This window comes from Sus scrofa, chromosome 13 (genome assembly GCF_054392235.1).
Source record: "Sus scrofa isolate SSC_HxYL_T2T_F1_AM1 chromosome 13, Sscrofa_HxYL_maternal_Yorkshire_Landrace_v2.0, whole genome shotgun sequence".
Taxonomy (NCBI): domain Eukaryota; kingdom Metazoa; phylum Chordata; class Mammalia; order Artiodactyla; family Suidae; genus Sus; species Sus scrofa.
Window position 1 is genome coordinate 171,421,126 of NC_139395.1, and position 17,017 is coordinate 171,438,142.

Here is a 17,017-nt window from a genome sequence, read left to right on the forward strand (position 1 = left end):
ACTCTCCTCTACTCAAATGCTCTTCTTCTCCAGGTCAAATGTCTCCTTTGTGAAGTTTTTTCTGATTCTGGCTCCCTCTTGAATTGCCCCCACTTCCAATTTGCTTCAAATATATTTGGCAACCTACTAATTATTTACAACGTGTTGCTATCTGCATTTTGACATTGGCATTTGGTTTAAAGTCAAGCATGTCTTTTGTTTTGCCCCAGAGCTTCTAATAACCCATGGCATATAACTTCTTGATTTTTCCAGTAGGAGAAACTGTGATTCTCCTTGCCTTTTTTTCCCCCTTACTCTAACACTGATCCCTTACCATCAGAGTAGAAAGGGTATATTATTTGTTTGTTTTAATTTTGTGGTTGGAAACCAAGGGTACTTGAAATGTGATAACTGTGCCCATAAGATCAGGAGAATGGCAAACCTGGATAAGCCAGTGGAGCCACATGAGGCCCCGTAGGGTAGGCTGGAGACACCTGGATTTATTTATACTCATTCAAACATCTGCTTGCATTATGATAACTGGTTTTTAAGAGATCAAAGAAACCAGTATGGAAATGTTGTTTCTCTGACTGTGCAGGACGCAAATATCATTTAAATATCTTCTCAACATGTACATACATCGAAATCCCATTGGAGCATCAGACAGCAATAGGAGCTGGTTCCATTCCCACATTGCTAGGCTTGCTCCATTATGATGGAAATAACAGGCAAATCAGAGATAGCAAGGAACAAGGTGGGGTGTGTAGTGACCTGGAGACACAGTGCCTGTGACATAATATTTCAATTTCCAGTTTTGTCTTGAAAAAGCAAATCAATCTCAGGATGGCTCTGCAATCTCCACTGTTGCAGGTGATTTGTCAAAAACCTCCTCTTCTGTCTCTATGGTGACAGAGCCCTATGGCCACTTGAGACCTTAGCATTGAGATTAATCTCCCATGTTTGGAAAGGATAAGGGTGCAAGATAAGCAATGAGTATGGCTGAGCAGGTTGAATGCCAAAGGCCAAAGGGAAAATGATGCCAGCAAGCAGCAACATTTCTGGTCTTTTTCCTCCCAGGAGCCTGTTCCTTTCAGCATATTATGAGTGTATGTCATGGGATGATTTGTGTAACATTAATTTATCATATCCATTATACTATTCAAAGGGCTTTGGTATTTGTCCATTCATTTGGAACTTACATCTCTCCTGTAACATCATAAAACATTAGGGCTGGAAAATTCCTTAGAGATCATTTCTCTAACACCTGCATTTATGATCTTAATTCGCCTAAAATTCTTTAAGTAGTTAGTAATGCTGGATCGCACATTTGCTAATTTTTCACTCTGGCAGCTTTCCCCATAACCCTAAGAGGCTACCCAGGCAATTACTTGTTCATCAGATCCTTTATACATTTTTATCATTTATTTATTTATGTAATTACTATTGATAACTATTGTTTAATAGTTATTCAATACTATTTATCAAAATTACCTTTTACTTCTCAATGCAAACTTATGCGATAAGTACTATAATTGTCCCCATTTTCCAGGTGAGGAAAGTGAAGTGCAGAGTCACTTACCTAGGAGGTTGTAAGGATGGAATCTGAACCCAGGTTATCCAGCTCCAGCACCAGTGAGTGCTCTTAAACCTGCACTATACTGTCTCCCTACCCACCCTTTCCATGGGAAAAACATGAGGAGGTTAAGAAGGGGATGAGGAGAATATTGACTATAAATGGTTAACCCTAAAGAAACTAAATTTTTAACCAAAGTTATCTTGAAATGGTAAGGTTAAGTGTTTCCTGTCGTGGACAAAAATCAGTCTCTTGCATAATTTGAGTTCACTTAAAGAGAAATAATAAACCTTCACTTTTTTATTACAGTACAGTTGATCTACAATGTTGTGTCAGTTTCTGCTGCACAGCATAGTGACCCAGCCACAAATACATATACATTACTTCGTTTGAATGTATTCAAGATACAAATGAATTTTATACACAAAACACTGCACAGAAGTATACATTATCCATGAGCTCTTCATAGCTACTTTTCCCTCTCCAACTGAGTAGATTACTATCTTTGGAGATGAAATCTATATTATCAGGGTCACATTCTCAGAAGCTCAGGCCACATGAAATCTAACACACCCTCGAGATGTGAAGCTTCCAAATAGATACTATCTTCCCCTAGCTTTGTTCTACTTTCTCTTTCCAACCTTCTGTCCATCTATCTGTTGTTGTGGTGATGTGGTGATGGTGATTGTTGAATCATTTGCTATTAAGTTTCAGACATTTCGATCCTCAGTATTTTAGCACACATCTCTTAGACTTGTGGTTGCCTGATGGGAGGGGGAGGGAGTGGGAGGGATCGGGAGCTTGGGCTTATCAGTCACAACCTAGAATAGATTTACAAGGAGATCCCGCTGAATAGCATTGAGAACTATGTCTAGATACTCATGTTGCAACAGAAGAAATGGTGGGGGAAAAACTGTAATTGTAATGTATACATGTAAGGATAACCTGACCCCCTTGCTGTACAGTGGGAAAATAAAAAAATAAAATTAAAAAAAAAAAAAAAAAAAGAAAAAAAGGACCCTCTCCAAATAACCACAATACCATTACCAAACTTAAAAAGATTATAATTAATTCATAATAGTATCCAATACCAATTCCACATTCAATTTACCCAATTCACCAAAAAGTGTATTTTATACCTATTTTTTCCCTAATTCAGGATCCAAAAATAGAGACCAAAGAACTAATACAACTAAATGCAAAGTTGCATGCACTGCATTAAGTTGCTAAATCCCTTTAGTTTCTTGTGATATAGAAAATCTGCCTGCTCTGATAGCATTTTACATTCTTAAAAATTCTATAGTCCCACCAGCACAGAAGAATGTGAGAAAATGGAAGAGTCCGTCAAAACCAGAAATATTTAAAGCTGGATGAAATTCATTTAAATATTTAAAATCAATAAATGCAAAATTTAATCAAATAATAAGAGCTATATGGTTGAGATTAGAGAGAGAAACACTGAGTGATATGAACATGAATCTAAAGAACATTAGAAATGTGGATTACATGGGCTGGATGAGTCATGGAGGATATAACAACAGTAAGACTAACTTCTCTAGTTTATCAAGTTTTTGTATAGGTTATAAAAAAGGTTATGTTGATGATGGTTACTAATAAGAATATATCCATTGCCCCAGTCAAAACCTCTCACTAATAAACAATTGCAGATAGCTTAGAAGAGAATTCCTTTCCAAGTGGATAAGCATCTCTTCACCCTAGGAAAATGTAGGCACAAAGAATTTAACATAATCAAAAATTAGAGAATCATTTTCTTATGTCATACAATCTATGCATGATGGTATTTTCAGTAATTCAAATGTATTTGAGAATTTGACGTATTTAATTAAGAGGTTAGTCCTTTTATTTTGATTTGAGATGTATAACTGAGGAAACAATCTAGATTTTTTTATACAAAATTGACACTCTACAAAGATTAAATATATGTTGAGATATTTAAGAAAATGTAGGGTTGAAAAAATTGCAAAATCTATTTTTCAGCACTAGGTAAATACTTTAGATGGTTTATTATAGCACACTATTAAACTCCTTTCAACATATTAAACTGCCTTTTAAAATTTGGTACATCTAATTTCCTATTCTGTACATCAATTAACTACTTTTATATATAAAATCAAATATTGTTCAAAGACCTGTTAAAAATGATTGTTAAAGGCTACTTATACTTACATACACATAAATAGTCAGAACTTGAGCTTACTGTCTTCAATAATTGCTAGGTCTCAATTACAGTTTTAATTGAATACTAACCATTATAAATCCCAGAATATATTTCTCAATTACTCAGTACAGAGCATCAAAAAACATCTCTCACACTAAACACAGAATAAATGATTGGTTTTATTTTTTGGAAGCCTTAATAAAAGCCAAGATAGAATCACATCTTAAAATGCTGAAATCAATTACCACATGTTGAGATCTAAACACTCAGAGTTACAGAGGAACTAAGACCAGCTGAAGATATCAGTGAGGGTGTCCAGCTCATATTTACATGGAGTCATAAACAAATTTACTTACTGGAATAAAGGTAGACTGCATATGCTATTTAAATTAATTGCATTGCTCTTTTCTCCCCCAAGATTATATAGTTGAATTTTTTGATGATACATGCCCGCTTGAGGCAACTTCACTAAAAGCACAGGGTATGCATTTATGAATACGTGCTTCTGCCCTCCAAAAGTTTTTAATTAAAAGGGCAACACTTCAGCTCTATATTAATTATATTACCAACATTAAAACTTCTAGAGATTAATTTAGGGGAATATCTTTATGACTTTGGGGTAATGAAAGATTTCTTAGGGGAAAAATTTTGGGGGGATCATAAATTATAGGCTGGGCATCTGAACAATTTTGTCCCAGAGGCTTACTGAAATATTTTTGTCTTCGTGTTGCCCATTAATTCATATATTGTGACATTTATGAAACATACACTAACATACCTTTGAATAAATATTACCATAGGCTTAGGCTCTGGTCCTCATTTCATCAGAGTCTGTGTCTTGCAGAAGTCACATAAAGTGTCTTACTCTCAGTTATCTCAGGTGTGAAATGAAGTATCTGACCAGAAGATGACTGAGAGGAGTCCCAGTTATAAAAAGCTAATGAATCCATGACATTTTAACAACCACGGGGGACAATGGTGATAAATTCCCCAGTGCCTTCTTTCTAAAGTCATCTCCCTTATCAGATAGACTTTACTATATGGAGGACTTAGAGATCTTCTACTGTCTTCTCACTCTATGACAATCAATGAGGTAGCAAATGCTGCATCTAGAATGCCCTCATATCTACCTCTTGTCATTCTATAAGAAATAAAATGAGTAAGAGTTCTTACAGCCTAATCTCGACAGTGTTGAGAAAAGGTAGTAGCCCTTTCACTTTTGAACAGCTCTGTCCTTCCACAGACAAAAATGGTAAAATGAAAATTAAATGAAAAAATATAAATACTTTGCTATTGGTTGCATACTTTTATTTATTTCTCCTTGCATCCACATATTTGTTTGCTTCTCAAAAATTTCAAAAGCCTTGAGGAAGCAATAATCACAAAAATAAAACAGGCTGCTGGTGATTTATAACAGTACTTTGTTCTGTCTCAAATACATTTTTAACCCTGTTCTCATTAACATTCATAATTTTTTTGTCATGTTGCACTGTTTAGGGGGATGTAATATTAACATACATGACATCACTCTGAGGAATATATTGAAGCAAACAGAGCTGCCTTTATTTTTTAGATGTGGGAATTAATGCCAGGTGGCTAAATATTTTTTCCAGGTAGTGTACGCTTGTAATAGATAATATGAAAGGATGTAAATAAAAGCAGCTCCCAAAATAAAAAAAAAAAAAATCTAGTATCTCTAACTCAGCTGTTTGCTAACAGAATTGCATCCACAAAGCACAACTCTTTGGGTCATGATGAAATAAGGTCCACCAAAGTTTTACCCAGTTGGATCAAATAACATATACACACAAAAGCATTCCTCAAGAACTGATGCTGAAGTCAAGGAGAACTTAAAATTTAAATCCTTGTATTTAAACATTTCAAAAAGTACAATATTACTTGTTTCTATTTTATGAATTTAAAAGATTACTTATAGATCACTGGAATTTATCATTATATCAAATTCTTACTCTGAAAATCAGTAATTAACAGTTAAAAATTAAGCATTAATCCTAACTTTTAAGGAGCAGTACTATTTGTTTTAAAATGACTCATCAAAAAAAATTGTGTGTAAGAAATATGGAAAAATATTAAAGATTATGCTATAATTTCAGTATTTTGTATATTTGTAATTTATCATAACTCATGTCAAGGTTCCTATAGGTAACTTATTCTAACTGTGATAACTTGAGTAACTCGCTTGCTTCTCTTGGACTTCCATATTATCTGTGAAATAAGGATCTAAGTGGCTAATTATAACTGGGTTACAGAACCTTGAAAAGGGGCATTTCATCCTTTATCTAGTAGAGTTCGGAGAAAGGGGCAGCAATCAGCCTAGCATTTATAGGATGAAAATCAATGACGTCAAGATTTGGGGGAATGAGGATTCTAAAGGGGAGGAGAGCTAGCACTTCTTAAGACAGCCTATGAGTTTTGTGTCTTAGCTGAGGATGAATATAATTCTAACAAAATTATAACCCTGCAATATCCAGGGTTAGGAATGAAAGACATAATTCTAGATACAACTTTTCAGCTTTCTCTCATAACCAAAATGGTCTCTGGGATCTGAAGCACCAGGCAAGCTTTAGAGATGGCTGTGGCCCACAGTAGGCAAGGTAAACTGTCCTTACAGTGGATCTCAAACAAAGGTGAGCAGAGGGAGGAGGGTGAGCAGAGGGAAGGAGGTAAGCAGAAGAATGTATCACTGTGGCTAAGACTGCAGGTAATGTTGCATTTTAACTAGCACATCAGGACCTTTGGCAAAGTTAAACATAAATCCTTAGAAGCATGGAGATCCCATCTTTTCAGAAGAGTGTATTTTACGCTATTTTGGTAAACAGTCTGTCAAGAACAGTATGAAAAACCAAAGCTCATCCTGACATAAACATCTCTAACCCAAAGAATTACACAACAATTACATACAATTACCAGCAATACATAATTAACTGCTGAGTGAATTTCCATGGGTGTTTAGCTTGGTCCATTCACTGGATGACTCCATGCAAAAGATAAAATACAAATGGGATTTGAAGAAAAGTCAGGATTAGATCTTTCAAAAACATCAAATAATCTCTTTTTCTCCTACATGTGATATTTGAAAATCTAAATGAATTAACTCTCTTCACTAAACACAAATCAAAGCAATGGAAAAAACAATAGCTTCATTTTCAAACCATCTGCACACCCCTTGAGAGTTTTACTGACCCCCTAAGGAAAATGCTGTACTCCACAGGCTGTCCTGAAAATCATGAGTTTAGATTAGAAGAATATTTTGAAATGATTATTGGGTTAACATATTGGTTTATTGGGTCAAGAACAGCATTTCTGATGAAATAGAAGAGAGGAGGGTGGTAAAAGATGGAATAGAATGGACCATTTCTGTAAAATGCATATGTGCATTTTACATTACAAATAGATATGTGTATACTATATCACAACATAAAATATGTGACTGCAAGTTATAATCACAAGTTTGAAACCCACTAATTTAGAACAAGGTAGTAACATGGGCTGAATTTCCCTACCCACAAACATGTTTTGACTGGCCTCACAGAAGCAAGCAAAAGGAAAACAGCATTCCCAGCCTGGACTACTCCCAAGAACAATGAAGAGAGAAAACATAATTCCATGTTCTGAAGAAGGATTCAGAGCTGGTTTATAGAGTCTGATTGACTATTTATGTCTTAGAGGATGTTTATTATAAATTATGTATTAAGGAAGTAGAGGTAATAGATACTTGTTTGAAGAAATTTGTGAATTTAAGGAGAAAATTAGGAAGGTAGGTAAAGAGTAATTAGTACCCAGAGGAAATTTTTTCACAAAGGGAACCCTAACACTAAAGAGAAATGCAAGGAAAAATATTCAAGAGGCTTGAGAGAAAATGATTTATAAAAATAGTGTTTTCTCTTGCTCCCTGGTACCATGTTATAAATAATCCATGGAAATGAAGACTGAAACTTTCTTCTCTTTTTCTTTGTATTTCCTGATTGATGAAAAAAAGGCATCCTTTTGCAGAGAACAGATAATTAGTAACTTATTTTTTGAGTAAACAAAAGATTAGGGCTGACTTTTTAGTTACTCTTTACAGGGATGAATTCATGGCAATACAATCAGAGCAGCACAGTACAATCTTCTGTAACACTTTAGCAAGAAAACCCCCAGGCAGTAAGCATGAGAAGATCAAACTCCTCATCCTGCCTTCATTGCACCATGCTCACCAGCCACAGGAACCAACTGATCGCAGAGCTGGGCAACACAAAATAGACTTCTAAAAATGCATAAATACCGCTGTTCAAAACTTCACATTCAAATCTCTAGTTACTTCTATGCTATGTGAGTGAGACTCATGCAACTTGTGACTTTTATTTAAGATAATAGAGACCAGTTTCCTCTTGCTCTGCAACACTGTTAGAAAGCTACCCTTTGAAAGTTGGTATATGCTTAAAAAAATGAAAATTCATTGTAACTTTCAATGGAAATAATGTGTGTTTACTGATAAAAAACTAAAAAAAAAAATCATTGCAAAGCCAAATGAAAAGATGAGGTTAATATTTTGTATCTATAGCAGAGATGTCTGAGTTAACCTGAGGAGTTTTAAGATTTTCAGAAACAGAAACAGACTCACAGACACAGAGAATAAACTTGTGGTTGCCTAGGGGGAAGGGGAACAGGGAAGGGTTGGATTGAGAGTTTGGGACTAGCACATGCAAACTATTATATATAGAATGGATTTAAAAAACTAGGTCCAACTGTACAGCACAGGGAACTATATCTGATATCCTGTTATAAACTATAATGGAAAAGAAAAAAAAAAAACAAAACACAGATACCCAAATCTCTCCTTCCAGTAATTCTAACAAGTATCAAGGGTTGAGGACCACTGAGACAGAAGGATAACATTTGGCTACAGTTGAGAGTTCATTTCTAGCTGTCTTTTTTTTTTTTTTTTTTTTTTTTTTTGGTAAGCAGATTGTTGGTGTTTTTTTCTTCACCGTGGCTGCACAACAAAAGTCTGAAAACAGAATCTCCAAGAAAGTACACTGCTACCTGATGCTAAAACCTGGCAGCTATGTCCACAGGAGTCAGCCAATTGTCAACATAACGCATTTGTGAAACTACAGAAAATGAACTAAGGTCAGGTTTTTATTACTTTGAGATAGTTCTGACAAATAAAGTGAAAGGTATGGAATCAGAAGCAAAACATTTATGGGAAAAGAGTAGGGAGACTTCTTTCCCAATGGGAGACTTTCTTTCCTCCTGTGGTTCTTCTCTGATCAAACAGTGTAGAATTTTATTTTTCTTTAAATGATCATGACACTTCACACCATGGCTGGTGAATCCAACAAAGAGACTGCCTATTTCTATGTCCCTGCTCAAAATCCTTCATCAATTCTATCACCTTTCAAGAAAAAGAAAGAAAGAAAAAAAAAAAAAACTAACTGTACAAGACATCAAGAAAAAGCCCCCACGATGAGATTTCTACTTACCCACCCAATGTCACTGCCACACTCAGCCTGCCCACTCTAGACTTCATATAGTTCCCAAAGACAAGAATTTACTTTACACATCCATGCCTTTGCTCACTTTGCTGAATTGGTCAGGAAATCTCCTCTTCCCAACTCCCCTCTCTCTCTATAGGGACATCTCTCCATTCAGCCTTTGAGGAATCATCTCTTCTTTCAAAATGTTCCTCTGTCAGGACAACTGTTCTTGCTTGTTGAGTTGTCAAATTGACCACTTACCTTTCAGTGTACCCCCCAGAATCTGCGCATCATTCTATAACAACAGTTCTAAAAATGTGGTACACCTAGATCAAGGTTTATCAAAGTCAGCACTGTGGACATTTTAGACTGGATGAAGTCTTTATCACAGGATGTTTTAACAGCATTATAAGACTTTTAATAGTATCCTAGGCTTTTACGCACTATACACCAGAAGGACTCTCCCTCAAGTCACGACCACTTGATACCTCCAGACACTGCCAACTGTCTCTTGTGGTCAAAATCACCCCAGCTAACTAAACTGTAAACCATGTCCTCCCCCTAGAAACCTGTAAATCATGTTCTCCCTCCAATAAACCTGTAAATCATGAAAACAAGAATGTGATATTTACCTTTGTATATAGGATTAGCATCATGACAAATCCACTGTAGATTTTTGTTAAATGAATGATTTTCTTGTTGCAAAAGGGATAGTAACACACTAACAAAATGCAGAAGTTCAAGTGTATCAGCATTGATCCTGATCATATAATGCTTTACTTTTTTAAGGATTACACCACTCATGAAATTAAAATTTCCAATTTCACCAAAACATCACTTATTAAAATCCTCAAATATACCCACCCATTACTAGAAACCATTTGTATTGTTTTTTAGGTAGTTTTAATACAAAAGAAAACAAGATTTGAGGTCTAGAGCTTGATTTGAAATTATACCTAGGTATATAAAACTCTTGGAATAAAAATTGCTTGAAAAGCTTAGTTGGTTAATTTATTCCATTTTTTATAAATGCTCAGCTAATACTTTGATGTTCTCTGAATACCTTTAATTAATTGTTCAACTTTTAAAAAATGTTTAGCTAGTAATTTTATGCCCTATAAATAATATTTTCAATTTTTAAAAAAAATTTTACAGGAAGTTCCCATTGTGGCTCAATAGGAACAATCCTGACTAGTATCTATGAGGGTGTGGGTTCAATCCCTGGCCTTGCACAGTGGGTTAAGGATCTGGCACTGTTGTGAGATGTGCTGTAGGTTGCAGGTGCGGCTTGGATCTTGCGTTTTTTTGTGGTTGTGACGTAGGCCGACAACTGTAGCTCCCTTTTGACCCCTATCCTGGGAACTTCCATATGCCACAAGTGCCGCCCTAAAAAGCAAAAACACAAAAAATTTGCAAACTAAAACACACTGAACTTAAATAAAAACCTAAATAAGTGTCTTCCTTCCACTCCACTAACATTTATGGAACACATTTCTATGATAGAATTGATAAAACAAGGAATTTTAGAAGCCAGACATACATTACCTTAATTTTAAATAAGTTTCTAAATAGAAATGCTGTGCCAGAGCTAAAATATGTGAGCATGAATATGCATAATACACAAATACACATAAATTTTTAAATGTATGTATTCTATGAGTAATGATTTTAAATCCCTAAAAGATCAGTATTTTTAAAAATATTATTTTAACTTCTTATATCCAAGTTTTTATAAATTACATTTAAAATAGAAAGAAAAGTTATCCATGAATTATTTCCATTTCCATAATATATCTTATCTAGAGAGAAATGTAATGTGCAAAATATTTTCATTCAATAGTTTAATTAAGGTGTGTTCAACTAGGAGATAGTGTAGTTATATGAACTCTAGCTATTTATTAGATAAGCATATTTGAACAAATATCATATTTTAAATTCTAACGTGACAATAAGTTGTCTTCACTCTTTCTTATTCTTTCTAATGATGCTTGTATTAAATGACTATAGTGTTATTGAATGTTTAATGTTAACTTCATCTTAAAGAGAATCTTAATTTTACAAATAAAGCCACTGACATTTTCATTTAGCTTCAGCTACCTTTTAGCCAAACTTAAATTGTATTTTGTATTCAACATCTGAATTTTTCTCACACACAGCAATAGGAATAACAAAGTGTCATATTAACTAAATTTAATTTTGTTGTTCTTGAGCCTTAGCAGCTGTTTTTCTTCTTCTCCAAAGTTTGGCTCTCTGTATTCTAAATGATTTTTTCACTTCAAATCCATAAATATCCATGAATATAACTTTGGTTTTTATATTTCTTGAGGTGCTAGTACATATAACCTACTGTCAGTTATAGAAAATTAATACTTTAAACCAGTTTTAAAATACAATAAATACTGGTTTATTTATTAAAATATACTGGTATATACTTTAAAATACGATAAATTATGTCCTACATGCTGAATTCTATCCATCACTTATTTTTATACAGATCATAAGCAAAAGCAATTTTCACATTTTTAAATGGTTGAAAAAAGTCAAAAGAAGAATGACATTTCATGAAAAGCCAAAAATACATGAAATTCAAATCCCAGTATCTATAAATGAAATATTATTGGAATAGAGCTACACTCCCTTATGTATGTATTTTTATGTCTGCTTTTGAGCTACAATGGCAGATTTGCATCATCATGACAGACACCCACAAAGATGAGAATATTTACTACCACCCCTTTCCAGAGAAGGTTGCAGACTCTGCTTTAAACAATTAATATATGAGTATCAGATACAGAATATGTAAATCTGGGTGATAGCACACAATATATTTTAAGGGGATTTCTTTCAACCAGTATAATTTTCTAAGTAATAGATTTTTCTGTAAACCTTGTTAAAGGCCATTGGCTATTAGCAATAAAATACTTACTATGATGTTTTTTAAATATTTAGAAAGGTACTACTGAACTAGTCATATTGATCATTTACCTTTTTGAGGTGTAGTTTTCTTCACCTAATTGTTGAAGTCTTGGGGTTTTGCGTTCCTTTAATTCCCCACTTTAAATCCACTTAGACACCTAATAATAATCATCAATGATTCTGAAATCATAAAACTCAACCTAATGTTTACTTTATCATGTCTTAGTAAAGCTGTTATGCCTGGCTTCCAGCTACACCATTTTGTTTTATTTTTTATTTTATTTTAATTTATTTTATTTTTTTGTCTTTTTGCCTTTCTAGGGCTGCTCCTGCGGCATATGGAGACTCCCAGGCTAGGGGTCTAATCGGCGCTGTAACCACCGGCCTACGCCAGAGCCACAGCAACACGGGATCCGAGCTGTGTCTGCAACCTACACCACAGCTCATGGCAACACCAGATCCTCAACCCACTGAGCAAGGCCAGGGATTGAACCCACAACCTCATGGTTCCTGGTCAGATTCATTAATCACTGTGCCACAACGGGAACTCCCAGCTACACTATTTTGTAAAGTAGACAAAACATAGCAAACCAGATCAAGCTTAATTTAAAGTCTTGACACAGTTTACACAGTTTACATTTCAGCTTAAATACAGGGGGGATAAAAGCATTAATTTGGTAAATTAACCAAAAAATTGAATTCCTTGCAAACAAATATTGCTAATAGGTATTTAAATGATAAAAATAATTATCATTCTCTACTAATGAACTTAATGCTACTCAAGCTTTTGAAAAGCTACAAGAGTTCCCATCATGGCTCAGTGGAAACAAATCTGACTAGTATCCATGAGGATGCTGGTTTGATCCTTGGCCTCGCTCAGTGGGTTAAGTATCTTGCATTGCCCTGAGCTGTGGTATGGGTCCCAGAAGCGGCCTGGATCACAAGTTGCTGTGGCTGTGGTAGAGGCCAGCAGATGCAGCTCCAATTTGACCCCTAGCCTGGGAACTTCCATTTGCTGTGGACACGACCCTAAAAAGCAAAAAAAAAAAAAAAAAAAAGAAAAGAAAGAAAAAGTTATGAAAGCATAAATCTTCAATAATTCTCTGTTTGATACCTTAACTAAATAGATTATAGTCTGAGCTCCTGCTCATGGTTCAAAAGCTACCTTTAAAATAAGATTTCCTAGCAGGAAAATTCAATTTTGTATTACCTCAGCATGGGGAGGCAGCATGATCTTGCTACTACATTATGTGACTATTAATAATGATGATGACTGTATTTTCAGGACATTCCTGAAAATCTCTAAAATAAATGGACAAACAGCTTATTTCTAGATTTTCATATTTTGCTAAGTATTATAATAATAATTGAAGAAAAATCAAAATTCATCTAGGGATATTAAAAATGTATAACTAGGAGCAATGGTTCAAATAATTGTTCTTATATGTGCCTCATAAGAAAGCTAGTGACTGAAAAATAATAAAGAGATGTTTTCTATTATGTATTAAAAGAAGGATTAAGTTTTTAAGTAAATTCAGATCTTTTATTGTTACTACTAAATTTATTTAAACTGACAGTTGAGCAGTGGTTTTCTTTGGCCCCCTAAAACAAATTATAAGAAGCCAATATAGAGTAGCAAAACAAATAATGTCACACTTCTGAGAACCAAAGCCATTATTATCTCGAAGACATGAATCTAAGAAGTGAGGTCTGTTTCTTTACAACCCAAATAATTAGTTTTACCAAAGGTAGTCTTGGAAAGAAGGAGCCTTAGAGAGCACCCAAGAAATGGAAATCACAATATTTTCTCTAAATCATGGATGATTTTTCCCGGGTTATGCGAGGTTCCATGTCAAAATATAACAATACTAGGCTCATCTTTAAAATAATATTTACAAGAAAATCAGATCATAGTTATTTTCAATTATTGTATTATCTTTGTAATTAGAGGTGATGCCATATTCAACCAGGTTTTCAAGTATGATAGAACCCTGATAAGAAATTTCAAATATGAATTATTTCTTTGCTCCCATTAGTGGAATAGCTATGAAGAGAAGCAGACTGGTGGTGGACTGGGGATGGGATGGAGTCTGGAATACAAAGGTTCGGCAAAACCTATACAACTTGTGACCTCAAAAAGGTACCCAAAGAGTCAGTCCTTTCTCTAAATCTAACTGAAATATTTGGCATGGGACTACAGTTCACAAAATAAAATTTTGTGTCTACCTGTCTGCTCCCAAACATGGTAAGATGTGTTTCACTTCCTTTTGCCATGTTTAAGATAATTCCCAGCCCAACCTTTACCCATCACCAGAACCACACCACTAGAAGAATTTTACTCAAGTTTGCCTTATCATAAAAAACATTATTAAATTAAAATGAATTTCCCATGCTTACTAAAAGGGCGCATTTGCAGTGACATTGGGTGGCTTCAGTGCTGGGTGCTTACTTACCCAAGTCCCTGGCTCTGTGGACTCAGCTGTCCTCCATGTGCCTGGTTCTGCTGCATGTGACTGTTTGAGTGCCTGGCCTTACCAGACTTTGAAAGGTTCAACCCTTCAAATAGGATTTGAGTTGTTCATTACGAGAATTCTTTTAAAAAAAGAAAGAAAGAAAAACCTGGATTTTAGACAAGCAAATGCTTCCACTGGCCTTGGAAGGTTTTAAAAGACTAATCATCACCAACATGAAATTTGAGCTCATCTTTTATAGACTTTGGTTTCCCAACAACCACATCTCTTTCAGTTTTCATCTCATCCCCTACTCCTTTTTTCCTACCTGCTTTTGATCTTCTATTTTATACTATACAGAAGTCTTGAGTGGTATGTGTGAAGCGAGCCATCGTCAGCCTGACGAGGGAAAGCCGGCTGCTTTAGGGAAAAAAAATTTAAAAAAGGAGTCATAAAGTAAGAAACAAGGCCTGAGACTGGGTTGGGAGTTAATCTGCATGGTTATCAATGTCCTGTTGTGCTTCATGAAAGATGCCTGGCCCTTTCAATGCTTTCATACAGCGATGAAAATGGGATATGGAATATCATCATCAAAACTGGTTTGATTGGAATAATAATGACTAAGAAGCCATCAATGCAAAGAAAAACCCAAAAAAGGATCCAATTGTGAAGAATAAGCTAGACACTGAAACAGCTTCACAATCTCTGCTTTTGTTTAGGGGCCTCCACCAGCCTTTGGAGCCATGGGTACAGACGTCATCTAAGCATTCCACCTTCATGGCTATAATGAGTTCTTGTTGGGAAGAAAAGTGGGAAGCTGAGATTTGGGTGCCACAGGGAAAGCTTTTTGAGATACTCTGTCCATACAAAAGGTTTTCTTCATGCACTATTGTACTTAGGGATGACTGTGGAGGAAGACTGGGACCCATTGCGTAAATTTATATTACTCCATTGGTTACTTAATAATAATGGCTAACCTGGGAAAAGCCCATTAGTTTATCAGTAATGCCATTGGCTGAGCCCTTTTTGAAATTTCATTTTATTCAACTGCCTCAGAGTACTTCAACAACATTTAAGTTCTCAATTGCTTCTGTGATAGAAGCAGGTTGCCTTTGGCTACAGTGAATTGAGATTAAAGTCCAAGAGGTTAGCCCTTTAAGATTTCTAGTAAATCCCCTGAATCGAACTCTTTCCCTAAATGGTAAGTGAACTGGAAGCTAATATAACTACTAAAAAAATAATAGCCAGAGGCTATTTCACATTGCCCTCTATCTCTTATTTAGTGCTGAAAGAGAATTTGGTGCTTTCTGCACCAAATTCAGGTTTGTATTTTTCAGGGCAGTTGTCAGCTCCATAAACCAGAATATTTATCACTTCAGGCTACTCATGAGTAAATATAAGATACATGAATCTACCAACTTTTCAAATACCATCAATATAAAATTCCTTGTATTTTTTGCTTATGAACTCTTATTAAAAACATAAAACTGATTTTCAGAAACTTCTTTTTAGGCCTTCCTAATTATGCTGATAGAACTGCAGCTTAATTCTCCAGAGGCTGTTTTACTTTATAATGAAGATTTTCAGCTAGATGTTTTCAAGGCATATTTCAGGTTTTTACTTTAAATGCATCTCTGTCATATTCTCTATCATTTTAAAAGTTAAATAAAAATGCAACAGGTTCATGTAGCAATTACTAAATTCTGTCATTTATAGCAAAAAAAAATGTAGCTTCTATCCTTGAGAAAATGAGCATTTCATAAATATTGAATACCATTACCCACATACCCTACAAGTTGGTCAGCTAAAAAGACAGTAATTCCATTAGAAGCTTTCAGCAAGGAAAAGATAAAATAGTTGAGATAAAGTAGCTGACATTATTTGTTACTGTTTTGCTTCTAAAGTGTAGTGAACAGCAATGCCATACATTCCACAAACTTCCAAGGGAAAAATCTTAGCAGTTATTTGAAAACTCTGAGCCCTTTATTAAGGGGATTTCTTGTCTTACATGCTGTGTGACTTGGTTGAATATTTGACTAGTTATACATGCAGCATATGCTTGTATCAGAGAATAAATTTAGCCATATAAAATATTCATCAGTATCTAATAGCACTAGAAGTGGAAATATGAGCAGTCATCCTGTCCAGAAAAGAACTTATTTAATGTTTCATAATCAGAGGAAAGTGACCAGTGCCCTTTGTTTCCTAAAAAGGTTGAATTTAAATTAGGCACCCTGGCTTGTAACCATTTCCTTACTAGATAGCTCATTCTCAAACTTCCTTTAAAAATCATATATCTAAAACTTCAAGGACTGAATTCCTCCAGCTAGAAAACAAAAGTTAAAAAGCCCTCTTTGTCATATGGAACAATAATAAAGCATAGTTAATAAGTTGGTGATTTAGGACCTTGCTTACAGGACAGTTGTGTTCTTTCTATGAT

At 34.8% G+C, this 17,017-nt stretch overlaps 1 protein-coding gene across 5 annotated transcripts in view; it reads right to left on the minus strand.

The window, feature by feature from the left end:
- ZPLD1 (zona pellucida like domain containing 1) overlaps positions 1-17,017 on the minus strand; it is a 358,917-nt gene that overhangs the window by 51,900 nt on the left and 290,000 nt on the right. For 2 of the 5 annotated variants that reach the window (XM_084991508.1, XM_084991510.1), the window contains one exon: positions 14,581-14,719. The exons of 2 other annotated variants lie outside the window; for them this stretch is intronic. The gene's annotated coding sequence lies outside the window, so the exon portion shown is untranslated. Of the gene's footprint in view, positions 1-14,580; positions 14,720-14,905; positions 14,998-17,017 lie in introns of those variants that run through there. One more of the 5 variants, XM_084991505.1, reaches the window with a different exon arrangement.